This window comes from Cetorhinus maximus, chromosome 7 (assembly GCF_964194155.1).
Source record: "Cetorhinus maximus chromosome 7, sCetMax3.hap1.1, whole genome shotgun sequence".
NCBI classification, from domain to species: domain Eukaryota; kingdom Metazoa; phylum Chordata; class Chondrichthyes; order Lamniformes; family Cetorhinidae; genus Cetorhinus; species Cetorhinus maximus.
In genome coordinates this window covers 79,702,973-79,719,502 of record NC_135885.1, presented here as the reverse complement: position 1 = coordinate 79,719,502, position 16,530 = coordinate 79,702,973, and the positions used below count along the sequence as shown (strand labels likewise).

General features: G+C 43.9%; 1 non-coding gene across 1 annotated transcript; it reads left to right on the top strand.

Moving 5' to 3' along the window:
- Positions 1-15,713: 15,713 nt before the first annotated feature.
- Positions 15,714-15,926, top strand: LOC144683126 (small nucleolar RNA U3). Its single transcript, XR_013577176.1, has one exon. It is a non-coding gene; the product is annotated as a small nucleolar RNA U3 (small nucleolar RNA).
- The last annotated feature ends 604 nt before the right edge of the window (positions 15,927-16,530 follow it).

Genomic DNA, 16,530 nt, shown 5'->3' with positions numbered 1-16,530 from the left:
AGTGTCATCATTTGTATGACTAATTCAAGTAATTTTTGATTTTAGGTTGTATATTGAAATCAGAACAGATTTATATTGTAATTGTTTATTGCTCTGTATTGAAATCTGTCCTTGTCCTTGTGTGGCTCGGTGCCAAACTTTGTTTTATAATGTTCCTGTGAAGCACCTTGAAGCATTCAGTATGTTGTTATTTTCACAGAGGGTGGAAGCTTCGTCTGGGGCCAGGAAAACCTGACCTGCACACTTTCACAGCTTGCAAACTGTGCACCGACCCAGTTGTAATTTTGCCCATTATTTTTGCCTTTTCACACAGGGGCCAGGTTCACAGTACATTTTGTGAACTGTGGTGGAGTGTGGTTGTGGAGGTGAGCCAGTTAGGAGGCCCGCCTCGGATCTCCACCCCAGCAGCCAAGCTCCAAACACTGTTGAAAGATGGCCTAAACCTCACCTTTCGCCTTTCTCACCCTCACTCATGTCCCAAGCCAGCCCAAGCCTCCTCAGATCACCCATGTCACACCCCATGGCACCTCTATGCCCTAAGGATCCTCCATAACCACTCATCCAATATACACTATGTACATTCTTCAGGTATCATGCAATAGCAATGGGAATTATTTTAATATCATTGGAAAAACATTAAACCTCTAACAAACCGATAAAACACCGTAATGGGCAAAAAAAACAAGGAAAAAATAACTTGTAATCCTATAAGTATTAGGTTTGTAAACAAACAAGCAACCATATCAAAGACATATTCTGTTAATATAGGCTTGTAAAAGATTCAGTAGTTCTAAGACCAGCTACTGAGCTGAAGCTTTTGAAACCCAGCCAAGCATTCATAATGGAGCGGCTGTCATAACAAAAAGCTCCCAGCTCCATTGAAAGAACAGATATCTATTTCTATTTCAAAGTGGAGTGCATATCAATGAGTAGAGGGGGAGCAGGTATAAAGCATTTTTCCTACCTTTTTTGAAACACAGCCAGATCTGACAAAGCAATTAAATCAGAACACAAAAACATGACAGCAAAGGACATGATTTTTTTTTTACATTTTTCACTACATTATGGTGCCTTCTGCAATCAAAAAGTACTGTAATGCATGTGAACAATTACACAATGCTCCGACCCAGGAACAAAAGTCTGGGACTTGATATTCTGGACCCACAAAACAGCCAGAGGCAAATGGCGCGGGGTTGGAAATGGGGAGGAAAATAGGGTTTACTCCAAAAACAAACTAAGGCCCAGATTTTCTCAATGATGGAGAGCTTTTTTGTTGTGGCACAAATTGTGGAATTGTCCGAAAACCCTAAGATCTGCTCCCAAAAACAACACCATGCATATGAGTTTTACAGAGGCAGCTGGCTCCACTCTAGTCGGATTTTGGTAGACTAGGAGTGTGGAACCCAAAGTGTGCAAGGTAGACCTGGTAAGAGCAGGCCTGAACTTGGCATATTTCTTTGGATAGCCAGGGGATCCATTTGGAGAGGTAGGACATCCTTGTTGAATTCGCTTAAATAATTTATTCACACTCCAAGAAGTGGCATAAAACAGATTCCAACAGTCTTACTTTAACCCAAGGGAGTAGGACAGTTGGGCTCCTGATGTTGCAGGGCAATTATTTTTGCCCCCAGTGACCATGCACCCAGGTGCTAGGAGGAAATTTGTGTTGGAGAAGGGCACGTCACGCTTAGTACAAAGGAACATAGAAGATGGGCATGGCACCATCACACAGAGGTCATGGATGCCAGTCACTGTAAGCAGCAGAAGGCCAGAGGGAGGGAAGAAGGCAGGAAGCGGCTGCTACATGTGCACATGCAAGGAGGAGAGGCAGGACAACCAGGTACTGTTCTGTGGGAAGGGAACTGGACCTAGGACATCATATTTCAATATGATGGAGAACAATTGCCAAAGGCAACTTAGGTCTATCACCAACTCACGGCTTAGCCTATGTCGCATGGTCTGGCAGCAACTCAAGCCACAATCCATCCATTCCCATGCCCTGCCAGTAGCTGTGAAGGTAATAGTTGCTCTCAACTTCTCTGCCTCAGGATTTTTCCAGGCATCATCAGGAGACTGGCCTGGTATATCCCAGTCAGCTGCACACAGCTGCATTTAGACTATAACTGATGCCCTGTTTGCTCATGTGGAGGAATCACATTAATTTCCCTATAGATTTGGCGTCTCAGGCACAGAGAACCATTGCCTTTCCAATTAGCAGGCTTCCCTCAGGCATTATTGATTGCACTCATCTTGCCATAAAGCTCCCAACTCAACATTTGTCAACTGGAAGTCCTTCCACTCAATTTACAGGTGGTTTGTGACAAAACAAAGTTTTCCTTCATGTGTGTGCAAGGGTCCCTGTCAGCTGCCATGACTCTTTCATATTAGGAAGTTCCCAATTTGCTCAGATATTTCAGCCATCAATGCAGATCCATGGTTGACTTCTAGGGGACAAGAGCTACCCCTGAAGACCTTGGATAATGACCCCCTTTAGGAGTCCACAAACAGAGTTGGAGCACAACTATAACAGGAGCCATGTCATCAATAGAGTACCAGTGAACAAGCAATTGCCATTTAAGGATGCGCTTCAAGTACCTCTGCAATATGCCCCTGCTTAAGTCGTGGTGTGCTGCATGCTACACAGCATTGTGCAGTGGAGGGGCATAGAAATTATGACAATGAAACCATGGGCAGAGCTCCAACCTCTGAGGAAGTGGAAGACAAGGAGGAGGAGGAGGAAGCCCCTGTCCATTTGTAAGAATCTGGAATGGATGAGGATGAGGAGGCCGCCAATGACAGGGCAGCTGGGAGGCATGGCCATGTAGCCAGGGCTGATTCTGTGCAGGAGTGGATCATCGCCAGACGGGTCTTTGTACAAAGCAGTATTTCATAAGGTCCTTTGTAATCACAATTGTCATCAGCCAGTGCTTGGTGGCACCCACCTAAAGTACCTTGTACACTGACTATGCAATTAACTCGAGACTGTCCATCCCCCATAAGGGAGAGAATAAACATTGAGTTTGACTCAGTCACATTCATATGGCTGAAACTCTCAACATCATAACAATCGGCCTTACCATATTGCAAACACACATGGAAATAAGTTACTAATGACATGGCCTCCCCACATGAGCACCAATGACTGTAAATGAGGGCCCATGGCACCAAATTGTCCATAATCAAGCCATGCCCACAATGCTGAGAAAGACACAATGTCAGAATTCAAACCCTATACATGCTGGCAGGATTGTATGGTGTAACATACATGCAAATAAGGCAACTCACGCATGAGGAGCCCATAACTGTGCAACAACAGCTCTTTGAAAGAATTTGCGTACCATCCATTCTGGCCAATGATCCTGTTTCCAACGTGGGTGCCACATGCAACACTCCTGGCTTCCATTACCTCTGTTTACCACACAAAGCTCATCCTGTCACACCGGGAATGCAAACGTAGCCAAAGTAGTGTGCACAGCTGACGATTAATGTTACCTGCATGATAGATGGTCTCTTGAGCTTTGATGCCTACACCTTTAGTATAAAGGGTGAATGTTAAATATGTAAATATATAGTCTACATCACCAGCGATGTAAGATCACATGATAACAGAGCATGGAGAAAGACAGTTCTGTGTAGAGCCTTGTGCTGAGTCCGTATTGTACATAGTTAGCCTAATATTCAATAAAAGATACAATTTGCCAACAGTCTAGCCTCCAGCCTTATCTGTAAATCCAGATCCATGAATACCAAATCCAAGACCTGCAACAATGATAACAGAACACCTAGGCTAATGTGTAACACTCCAGTGCAGATGAATGACTTGCACTCGGCACTCATGTTTGAGATGTACCTGCAGCCAGCATCTGTTCTTGGAGTCTGATTGTTGAGCCCGCCCTTAAAGTCAAGCTTGGATGGACAATGAAAGTGACAAGGAGCATCTCAGTGCTTGAGTCTGTTAACACTGGAATTATATGTGATACAACAGAGATGGAAGAAGCCCTGCAAAGCAGCCGACAACCTTAATCCTGTTGATGGCACGTCGAGATGGACCTCAGCATGCTGCCCTCACTATCACTGGGAAATTTATCATTCTTTTTGAGCTCTCTAGTGTACAAACGCCCACCGAGTCATGTACAAGTGTAAGTAAGTATATTAAAGAAGTGTTCAAATGTGCTACATTTAATGTGAAAAATGTAACCACAGTGAACCCATTAGTGCTCTAGGCAAGCTGGTGCCCTTCGTTCTCACACACTCCTATAGAGTGACCCCGTGTTACCTCGGAGGAGGTGGAGGCAGGCTGTTCACTTCTCTGTCGATACGGCAATGAGGAGCATGGTGGCCTGCCTCATCATGCAGGCACCTGTTGGTGTCCTCCTTCAGATTGTGTTGTCTGCATCACTGCACGGGCTGCCGGGTCATTGGCACTTGTGCAGCAGCCAAAGGTTCCAATGGAAGGGCTGGAGAGGTGGAGAAAGGTGAGGGCACTGAGGATCTCTCAGTACCTTCACCCTCCTTAGTAACCTCCACGGCCCTGGGCTGGCCTTCAGGTGGGGTTGATGGGGCTTGTTTGTTGGTGTGCAGCAGGCATCTACTCCAGCAACTGCTGTGCCAACAGTGTGATCATACTGTTAAGTGTACGCAGCTCCTCACGTATTCCAAGGATGTCGCGCTCATTCTATGAGTGGACTGCTCCAGGCTGCTGAGGGAGGCTTGCACTCTTTCCTCGCCGATGCGCTGCTCTTGCATCCACTCCCGAGTGCTGCTGCATCTGTCTCTCCATGAAATTGGCCAATCTCTCATGGTCAGAGTTCATACAGTTGATCCCCCAGGATAATTCAGAGCTCATGATGGTGATAGACTCCGCCAATCACAGTCATAGAGCGCCCACTGCCTCAGGGAACTCTGCCAGATATCCACATGTGGCTGCTGATTATCTAAATACTGTGGCCAAAGGGTAACTCCTGAGACTCAACGTTCCTGCCCACAGGAACATCATTGTGACTTTCTACCCTCCTCCGAGGGGGACTGTGCACAGATTTCTCTGACTCTGCCACCTCCTCCTGCATTCTGGTGCAGTGACTTTCACTTTGTGCCATCAACTCCCCACGTGTGCTGCACTCTCTGAAGCGCTTGTATCTGAATTGGCAGAGCATGGCGTGGTATGATGTGATGCTGCTTCCATGGACATCTCTTCCTCCCCTTGATACCTGAGGGCTGATCTGGTCTGGTGAGGTGAGGGAGCAGAGCTGTGATCTGTGTGAGACACAAAAGGAGTTATTTAGGTATAGCCCTTCTCATTGTGAAAGCACGCTCTGCCACAAGCCATTGCCTGTGACCATGTTCGCGCTGCCCTTATGATTCAACCTCATCCTTGCATCCCCTCTCATGCCAATGTCCCATTGCACTCAGTGAATTGACATCATGACCTCCACCATTGCCACCATGTGCCAAGGTGATTTCAACACTGCCTTTATCACCTGCTAACGACGATTCGCCATCACCAACAGACAGCTGTTCCGGCACCCTGGCAATCTTCATGGTTATCTGTTCCACGGGACAGATGTGTCTCAGCCAGGCTGACCCACACAGTAGTCCAGATCATCTGTGTGGCATTCTTCTCCCTTTTGGTCTGCAATGACAACATGAATTTAAGTTAGCCTGATATATAGTGCATGGAGGGATATTGCTCTTCACTGCATCTGTGCTTTACAGTGCTCCAGTGCTCATTCTCATGTGTTCTGTGTGCACCTACATGAGCTGTGTACACATGCAAGCCTCAATGCTGAAGCAGGGTTATGTGCCATGTTTCACACCTTAGCTGGAGCATGGAGATATGACCCTTCCCGTGGATGAGCCAAGCTGCTCACCTTGTTGGAATGCAGCAGGTCATTGAACCTTCTCCTGTACTGAATCCATGAGTGCTAATGTCTCCTGCTGTGTTCACTGCAGCTGCTATTTGAATCCAGGCCTTCTTGGTTACTGCAGGGACATTACAGCAGCCAACAGGGTAGAGGACTGATCTCCACTTCTGGGCCTCTTCCACCTAAATGTGAAGGTGCTGGTCAGGAAAGTATGGGACAGTTGGACACATCCCTTTCCCATGTCTCCTCTTTGTGACAATTCTATGAATAAAAATGTAAAGTGAAAAGGGTCATGATCCCTTCAGATTACAATGTTCTCATTCACTTTTGAGTGTTTACATGCACTAACCATTTTCACCATATCATCAATGCTTACTGGTGGAGAAAATGGCTCTGCACAAAAGCTTGGTCCCACGCATGTTCTGACTGTGACTCAAAAGGAGCATGCTGTGCTCCCTGACCACTGACAGACCTACTGATTTCCTCCTGCTTAGTCATGCTGTTATGCCTTGACAGTGTGTAGCTGTGAGGGACCTGGTCAAGGGTCAACAGTGTGGGGGCATACTGATGGATGAGTGGCAAGAGGGCAGGTGGATGGGATAATGAGCATGGCACAGTTCATCATTCATCCACCCACAGGGTCTTGGCACTAACTACATGACTGCATAATAGCTGTACCAGGTAGTGGTGGCAAGACGATGCCATCTCCATGGCTGCGTCTTGAGAACCCACCTCATGCTTTTACGGTTCAGTAGAGTACCCTTTTATCAGGCAGCAACAATGACAATTCTGCCATAGGGAAAGTCCATGATGGACCAAGGACCATGGTGGTTCCAAGGTCAGCTAACAGTTAGGCAAGATTTACAGCTTTGAGACTCACCTGACAAGTCAATGACATCTCCCCTGAGGCATAGGGACTTCACCATTGACGACCTACCTCTGAAATGGGCCTTTCTGAAAGCTCGCTTTTTATCTGCCCCAAAGTGGCCCAATCTGCACAGCACCCACCTCTGACTCCTCACTACTTCCGGGGTCACCCACCCCAACTCCTATTCTAGCCTACCCTCTGGACCGAAAATCAGAATTTTGGGCAGCCATTTTAAAAGGTTGGACTTGAGGACCCAGGAATTCTCTTGTTTCTGCGCATCCGACCTGGGAGCAAAAATCTGGGCCTACGTGTGACCTTTGGCACACCGAAACGCACCTCCGCACCCAGATGAAAATTCAGGCCAGAGTGTTTGAATTCAAACCCAAAAAGCTCAGCCCAAACGAATGTGACCCTACATTGATGAATAAATGAATTAAATATGAGATAAGAATAAAACATGGCCCGTACAAATCCTATAGGAAAAAAGCTGAAAGAGGTTATTAGATTATGGTGTCCAAAGGGACAAAGAGAGACCTATAAAAAGGTGTTGTAGCTGAAGTTAAGTACAACAGTAAAAAAAAATGATTTCAATCCCACAACAGTAAGCAAACAGCCACAGAGCTGAACTCTGAAAAAAAAAATTTCAAATGGAAGTTGAACATAAAATAATTAATGCTCAAGCATCTACAAGGAAAGAGAAAAGAAGCAAAGCAAAGCTAAGCAATCTTAATTAAAATCAATTACAAATTTGATCAATATCCAAGATAGGCTAAATGTTCTCCAAAACAAAAATATCCTCAAGATAAACAGTGTTTACCCCAGAGCGCTGAGAGAGAGTAGGGGGGAGATTTGTAAGGAATTAACAATCATGAGGCAGTCAATGTACAGTGAGAAATGGGAATAGGCTAATGTGTATTGCCCACATATTTAAAAAGGATGACAAAACATCCACAAGCAAAAATGCACACCCTTTAATTCCCTGTAAAATAATGGAATTAACTATCACAAGAAAACTTGTTTCCCTCCTTTTCCAGTAGTTTTCCATTTTCTCCATTTTACCCCTTATTTGAGTACCACAGAGACAATGTATCATTTAGGATTCTTGATTAATCCTGAAAATTTGACTGTTTAGCCCTTGACATATGGACCACCGCACTGCCCACACCAAACACACAACTAGTACCATGCAACAGTGACTACACTTAAAGTATTTTATTGGTTATAAAGTGCTTTGGGATATCCTGAGGTTGTGAAAGACACTGGCCAGGATTTTCCCCTTGGCGATTTGGGGGCGGGGCCCGCTTGCCGAGGGGAAAATGACGTGGGATGATGTCGGGAGGAATCCAATTGACGCCAATTAAGGACATTGACAGGCTCATTAAGATAGTTAAATGCCCTGCCCGGCCAACCTTAAGGCTGGTGGGCAGGCCAGGAGCCCCAGCGGCCTGTAGATTATTAATGAAACTTCATCCACTGGCGGGATGAAGTTTCATTACCGTTTTGTAAAAATGTAATAAATTTTTTGAGTTTGTTATCAACATGTCCCATTTTGTGTGACATTGTCACCTGAGGGGGACATGTTAATAATTTTAAAATGTCTCTATTTTTTGACTTTACTTATCTTTCACTAAACTCCCTGAGACAGGACTTTGCCTCAGGGAGCAGTGTGCTCTTTCGTGCGCAAGCGCGAAAGAGCGCACTTTGACAGTTGGGGATTCCCTCCTCCCCGGAACAGGAAGCGCATAGCGCTTCCTGTCGGGCAGGCTGCTGGGTGGGCCAATTAATGGCGGCGGGCCCCGTTTCGGCAGTGGGGTTCGGCTGCCCGCCTGCCGCCGAGCCGGTGAGGCCCGCCCTCCAGCCAAGGGCTAAATTCTGCCCACTATATAAATGCAAATCTCTTTCTTTCTTTTACTAACACAAAGCTGCTTTCACAGATAGTGAGTGCTATGCTTTTCCACACGGGCAATCCCTCACATTATTGTGTCATGCTCCAGTATATTATGAACTTTCAGTCAATATCTAAAAAATTTTGAACTTAGTTTGGCATTCTGAGCCAGACAGTCCTGACTCTCAAACAAATACCTAAGTAAATATGGGCATTCACAGCCATCCTGGAAATTCACACATCCCTTTCTTTAAGGATGTAAACAAAAATAGCTATAGCATTCCAGCTAACTTGTTTTTGTTTCACCATGGACAAAAGAAACATTGAAATTCAATGTGTGTTAGATGAATGTGAAATGGATCCCACCGACTTTTCATTGTGTTACAATGGCCTCTCATCCAAACTAGACTGGATGAATTTCAAAGTGTCAAATAAAAATGCAGGATGTGCAATCAATATATCTCCTTTCTTTGGACAAAGGACTTTGAATTTATACAAGTCACATGATGAGCAGCCATTTTTCTGTCTGCTTTTAAAACAGCATAAGCTTCTTGCTGAGACTAAGTTCCATCAGAGACCATCAGAACACCATTGAACCAGCTGCAAGTCAACTAAGCAGCCGAGGAAGTAAACAGCAATACTTTGAAAGTGAGAGGAGGACTCTCCCCAACCTGTTCCAAATTCAAGTTCACCTGAGAACCAAGCTCCTGGAAATTCAATGACAAGAAGCCTTGCAGTTCACCGAGGAACCTCTTCTGACAGGACCTTCACTTCAACTAAAAGCATCAACTCATCTAAGAAACTACAAGCCTGCCACAAAAAAGACAATTATACATTGTAATCATATTTTTTTTCTTTATCTATATCTAATATTTGTGTGAGTGATAGTGTGTGTGAGGTGAGTCAGTAAGTGAGACATCATATCTTTAAATCTCCAGGGCAGAGTAGGATAATAAATAATCTTCTTTATTTTAAAATTCAAAAAAAGATTGCTGGTGGAATGATTAAACTGAGCCAATAACTAAGAGTAAGAAAATACACACAGTTCACATATAAAACATGTTGATCATGGGCAGTAAAAAACACACAAATTCTGTCTGTGGCATGTGACATTGTTGGGGACTGAGTGAGGGGTCATGGAGATCCTAATGATTTTAATGGCATAGCCTCCTTAACACAAAATATGGTCACGTCTTGTCCAACATGAGGCAAAATAGACAGCCTGGCCAGTGGGTTGGAGTGAATATTAGCAGCAGGAGGCAGCAGCCAGAGAGCCTTGAGGTCAAGCCTCAAAAATTGGGAGGGGTCATCAGCTCCAGGCCATGACTGGGTGGGATAGCAGGAGGCAATTGGGAGGACTTTGCTGTGGGTAGTGGTACGGCAGGTGGGAATATGGATAGTGGGGCTCGGGGAAATTGAAGACTAGCCTATAAGGAGGGCCAAATAGCCACTTACTTTGGGAGTTGGCAGATCCTGTCTCGCAACAACTATCGTAAATCTCATCTCGAATGCACCCCTCAATGACTTTAATTTAAACTGCTGATGATGTCATCATGCTATGACTAGAGATTACTGTAATCTAACTGCCAAGGAACGGTTTAATCAAGTTAGTTAAAAAGGCAGCAACATTTAATTTAATTTAATTTGTACCCATTTTGCTGAGATTTCCGATGGTGTCCTACAGAAATGAAGCTGCACATCTTTGAATCATTGCTGAGGTACTGTTTTGTTAACAAAATAGCGCAAACATCCATCATTTCAATAGCTCTTTATGACAAATGACCCATATCTGGTTGTTTTGCTTTTTATATCAATCTCTTGATTCTTACTGTTTTAAGCAATGTGCAAGGGCAGCACCTTGATGGACTTGTGAATTTCACATCATTATCGCCTTATTCTAACAAGGAAGGTTGTGTGTCAAATCCCATAGCATGTCTTTCCACAATAATGAAGTTAAGTACATAACTATGGGTTAGATGTTACTACAAAAATAATGATGAGGTAATAGAGTATAATGTTATTTTTTTGCAAATTAGATAGCGACTTTGAGGAGTGCACATGTGCAGTTAAACGCAAAAATCTGGAAGCTTCTGTCTGAGCTGTGCTGCTTCTCTGTAGGCTGTGTGAATAAAGTATCACACCATTTGGCTCACCATTCAAATGTACTGAATTTCTGTACTAACATTGTAGGTATAGACAAAACTCACCACAGAAAGGTAGATCTTGTCCATGTCGTTCAAAGTACCATTTTTTAAACAATATGTTAAGTCTTAATTACTTCAAACAACCACGTTGGCACAGAAAATTAATTTTATTAAGTGTTGAGTCTAACCTCTTCTGAATTTAATTATAATTGGTGATTTTTAAAAAATGTAACTTATTTAAAATTTTTCCTACCTCTTTTATCACATGAACATATGAACTAGGAGGAGGAGTAGACCACTTGACCCTTTGAGCCTGCTGTGCCATTCAATAGGATCATGGCTGATCTGATTGTAACCTCATTCCTACATTCCTGCCTGCCACTGATAACCTTGTTAATCAAGAATCTATCTAGCTCGGCCTTAAAAATAGTCAAATACCCTGCTTCCAACTCCTTTTGAGGAAGAGAGTTCCAAAGACCCATGACACTCCGAGAGGAAAGATTTTTCCTTATCTCTGTCTTTGATCTCTCTCTATCCTTATCCAATCTTTATCTTGCTCTCTTTAGCTGGAATTTTACGCCCCACCCCAGCCCCCCATTGAAGCATGTTAGCAGGTGGGAGTTGTGTAAAATTGGGTGGCACGGCAGGGATGTACTGTCACCTATTCGCCTCCGCTGGTATTTTACCAGTGGCGGGGATGTATTGCTTGGCTCATCTGCCCTTGGACCAATTGAGGCCCATAAGTGGCCAACTAATGGCCATTTATGGGCCTCCTAAAGTTCCGAATGATATTTTACCAGTGGTGGAGACTTCCCGCACTACATGGTGAGGTGAACCTTGAGTGGGGAGGCACTTCCTGTTTGAGCACCCTGTACCTAACAGAGGCTCCCCAAAGTACCCCCTGCCCCCAAAGTTTTCCCCTCACTCTTCCAGATGGCCAGCCCCAACCTCCTTGCCAGGGCCCATCAGGCTGGTCTGCCAAACACCCCCACTTTGTTGGGGACTGGTCGCAGTTAAGCAGCAGTGGCCACTGATCCCAGTGGTGCTGCTCACCATTTAACTAGGGCAGAAGTTTTGCCCTGAGCTAATTAATGGCCAAATGGCCTTTAAACCTGGTTGGGGTTCCCACCCACATGGAGGTGGGCGCACCTCCAACTGGTCAGCCGGTGCATGGGGTCACCACCTCAGTGTGTAAAATTCCAGCTTTTATTTTATCTTTTGTACATGAATTGACATTACATTCATTATTTTAATTTACAATTCCAAGTTCAAACTCCACACCTCTCTGCCACGATTCTTCAACCTGAATGGTTAAGGATATGTACAGTTACTTTCCCTGTTCACATTGCAGCCCCTCTACAGGGTAACTGGGACCACTTTTTTTATGTACTGCTGACAACAACTTGCTGTACAAAACTCCATGGAAAGTTCAGGGCCAGTTGCCTGCTTAATGGGTAGCTGGCACTTTTCTTTTACGACGCAACAAAATCCATTCCAAAGCAAATAATTTAAATGAAGGACCTGATCTTGTTGGAGCAGGGCATCAAGCAGCACTTTTATTTGGCTAAACTTCTCTATGTACCTTTCAGTTCAAACTTTTTAGTGCAGTACCACAACTTGTTGGAAATGGAAGCAGATAATGATGGCTTAGGGCAACTAGTTATTTGGGATCTCAGTTAATAGCATGTTGGCAGGTGGGAGTGTGTAAAATTGGGTGGCACGGCAGGGATGTGCTGTCACCTATCCACCTCCGCTGGTATTTTACCAGTGGCAGGGAGTATTGCTTGGCTTGTCTGCCCTTGGGCCTATTGAGGCCCATAAGTGGCCAATTAATGGTCATTTATGGATGTCCTAAAGTCCCTAATGATATTTTATCAGTGGTGGAGACTGCTTATGCCACATGGTGAGGTAAACCCTGGTGGAACTAAAAGTGTATCTCCTTAACCAATGAGATTTAAGGATTGGGAAAGAGAGGAACAATGGAGATGTTCGTGAATTAGAATGGGTGGAACTCAAATCAAGTACAGAAATAGAAATAGAGGGAAAGAAAGATGGGATTTGGAGAGAAGAGGCAGAAAGGAAAATATTTTTAAAATGGCATTTTTAAAAACTCTAACAACAATTGGCCGCATACAAGGATGAGATTGAACAGTTTTAATTGCTCTCTTTCTGTGCTATAGGTTGATTGGCATTGCATTAACAAAAAAAAATGTAATTGCACTATTAATTTTCAACTGTATCTTTCTGCTGTGAGTTTAATGGGCAATTAATGTGCAAATCCACCAAGTTCTTGAAAATAATCACGAGGTTGAAAGTGAGATGTAATTCGTGCGAAGTAAACACAGGGATGGTGTAAATTGATCAGCAAGTTCTCCAAATTCTTACCTTATGACATATCCCTTAATCCCCTGAACTCCCTGATCAATTTGTACATTAATAATGGCATGTGTCATTAACATCCCGATATTTATCCAGCAATATCTACCCAATAACACAATAGTCATCTTTCTGATGTTCAATTTGAAACAGCAGCTAGCTGCAGGGAAATGGTCATGATTTTTAATTCAGGAGCCTGATTCTACTAAAATTCTACCTCAGTTTTGGAGGAGCAAGAAATGGTTTACTGGTGGGAATTCTCCCTTATGAAATTGGGAGTATATGCAGTGGAGAACTGTCTCGCTCCCTGACTGAGATATCCATCTCCCTGCCCTAATTTGTACTGTTATTGCCAGCTTGGTATATCTAAATGGTGGCACTGGAGAGAGGGATTTTCCTTCTCTCCAACACATTTACCATAGCTTCCTTGAGCCACTATGTGGAGGTGGTGATGGGCCCTGTGAAATAGCAGTAAGCATGGAGCAGTGCTCCAACCGGTCCTGCAAGGAAAGCATAGGCTTCTCCTGCCACAACCCTTCCCCCACTCATCTCCTGATTACAAGAGAACACCTCCACGCAACACCCAATAGCTGCTCCAGTCACTTACCTGCTGACAGTGACCTGCCATGTAATCTTTCTGCCAACTCTTCCCTGAAAACAGGCCTGATGTTAAAACTGGGGCCATTGATTAGACTGTGAAGCTTTTATAAAATGTCAGCTTGCAGCTTGAGGTATGCATACTTAGATCACTTACCAATTTATAGGACAGTTGCATTGCCACTTCTCAAACAATGTCTCCTCCTTCTGTCGTTCTTCCAAGATTCTGAGCATACTGTGCACAGTATTGACCCTGGCTACCACTTACTGGCAGACATGCTACTTTTTGGAGGGTGTCTTTAAAGGGAAAATAGAGCAACTTTACTTGCAACAGCACCTCCACCACCATCCTCCAGATAAGCAGGTAACTGGTGTTTAGTTTGACAGAGCAACAAATGTCATCACTTTGCCTGTGGGCAATTGATCAAAGCACAAGGAAGCCTTCGTATGTTTCCATATGGTTGAATTTCCTATTGCCCGGCACATTAATTGTAAATGTGATGTAATTCTACACATTAATGAGCTGAAAGAGTTATCTTGCTATCATGCAATGATCCCCAGCTGAGGTTACCACTGGTCAAGCCTGATCCCAGGGTGGAAACCAGCTTGATAGGTCCTAACTTTTGTTTGTTTGTTTAGATATGCGGAGAGGGGCTACCGAACAGAGTCACTGGAGTCAGATAATGAACTTTTAACAAAAGCATAAAACATTTAATCACGAAAAGATGAACAATATTACAATACTCCTTTACCCACACATATAGCTTTACAGATATACAAATTTGTAAGGATTACACAAGTTACAAAAACTTTCTTATACTCTAATGTCACACTAAGTACATAGTCCATGCAAACCAATTGGTGACCTGTGGTCAGACACACCACACTGAAACCAAATGACAGATGCTACCCCAGACAGATGCTATGGCTCTCCTCAACTCCCCCCAGATGCTTGTCACACTGTGAGCCAACCGGTCTCACTGAGATCCATCTTCCACACAAGGGTTTCAGATCTCCACTCTGAGAACTCGCTTGGGAATATTCTCCTAAACTGATACTTTCTCTCCGATGACTTCCGCAAGGGTTCACCTCCAGGGTTTCGAACTTTCCTTCCAATGTTCCTCTCCCCAGGTCATCACATGCATTCAAGTTTTCTTCCATGCACTCTCTCACCAACTCAACTGTCAACAGTGCACCAGTGCTTCACATGCCCATAACAAAGAGTTACAGGCTTCAGTTGCCTCTTTGGACCTCCTGACTTCTCATAAGCCTTTTTATCACTTTGAATCTGCTTCCTGCAGCTTGGAGCCTTCCTCTGCCCCTCACTCAACTTCACAGGATCTTTTCCAGGTTCCTGTCCTTCCCTTTGGCTAGAAGGTCTGCTTCGGAATTTCTCCTGTTCCACTCCCCTAGATTCTTGGGGAATTTCTTCTTTAGCTTGGGACTGGCTATCTGCCCCTTCTAGGTGGTTTCATCCTGGCAGCTGTCTTAAAATCTCAACTCAAAAACTGCTGTTTCTGGTTTCTTCTGTGGGAGGGATTTGCCTCTCTGGATCCCTGTTGCTAGGTAACAGCCCAATTTTTTCTACTCTGTTTGCTTAACTTCCCCAACAGTCATAAATACTCATTAGAAATGCAGGCACCTTTTAAAGTGAAACAAAAGCTCAATGTGACCTTTTCTTAGCACACAAATACAGAAATACAGATCGAATTTAAACTTTGAAGCTAAAACTCATTCCTAACACCCACAAATACAAATATAACTTAAACTCTGTCTCTATTTCCTAACAATCAATATTTTAGTAGCCTGCAACTACCTAAATAGAACCATGCTGCCAACTGTCTTTTTCACTTGTAACACAGTGGTACTCCCATTTAAAGGCAATCTGCCATTCATCGTTCACCTTTCATACTCATCTTTATTTTGATTTGCAAAGAAAAGTGCAAAGTTGACTTCTAGAACAGATGAAGGCTATCCTTTATTACACCTTTAGCGATCATTTCTATAGCTGTAGAGTTTGTAGAAAACTGTGTTTCTGAAGTGTATTATCTCACTAACCATAAGGAAGATTTAAGGTTTCTCTTTGGAACAGGAAGTGGACATTGAGTGCTGTGTTTGGCAGCTGCTCTCTTTTGAGTGTTCCTGCTCTCATTTAAAGTGGAACCTGGAAGAAGAGGCCACAACCTTAGAAAGGGACAGAACTATGGCAAATCCATACAGCTGTAGAACACAGGTACAATGATGTGCATGCATCCACCAGCAAAACTGCGCTGGTCCCCTTACTTGAGGAAGGATGTAGTTGCATTGGAGGCGGTTCAGAGGAGGTTCACTAGATTGATTCCAGAGATGAGGGGCTTGTCTTATGAGGAGAGATTGAGCAGTTTAGGCCTATACTCGCGAGAGTTTAGAAGGATGAGAGGAAATCTAATTGAGGTATATAAGATGCTAAAGGGGGTAGACAAAGTAGATGTGGAGCAGATGTTTTCCCTTGTTGAGCATTCTAGAATAAGAGGCCATAGCTTTAGGCTAAGGGGTGGTAGATTTAAATCAGAGATGAGGAGGAATTACTTTTCTCAAAGGGTTGTGAATCTGTGGCATTCACTACCTCAGAGTGCAGTGGATGCCAGGACGCTGAATAAATTTAAGGAGGAGATAGACAGATTTTTAATTAGTAATGGGTTGAAAGATTATAGGGAGAGGGTGGGAAATTGGAGTTGAGGCCGAAATGAGATCAGCCATGATCATGATGAATAGCGGGGCAGGCTCGAGGGGCTGAATTGCCTACTCCTGTTCCTAGTT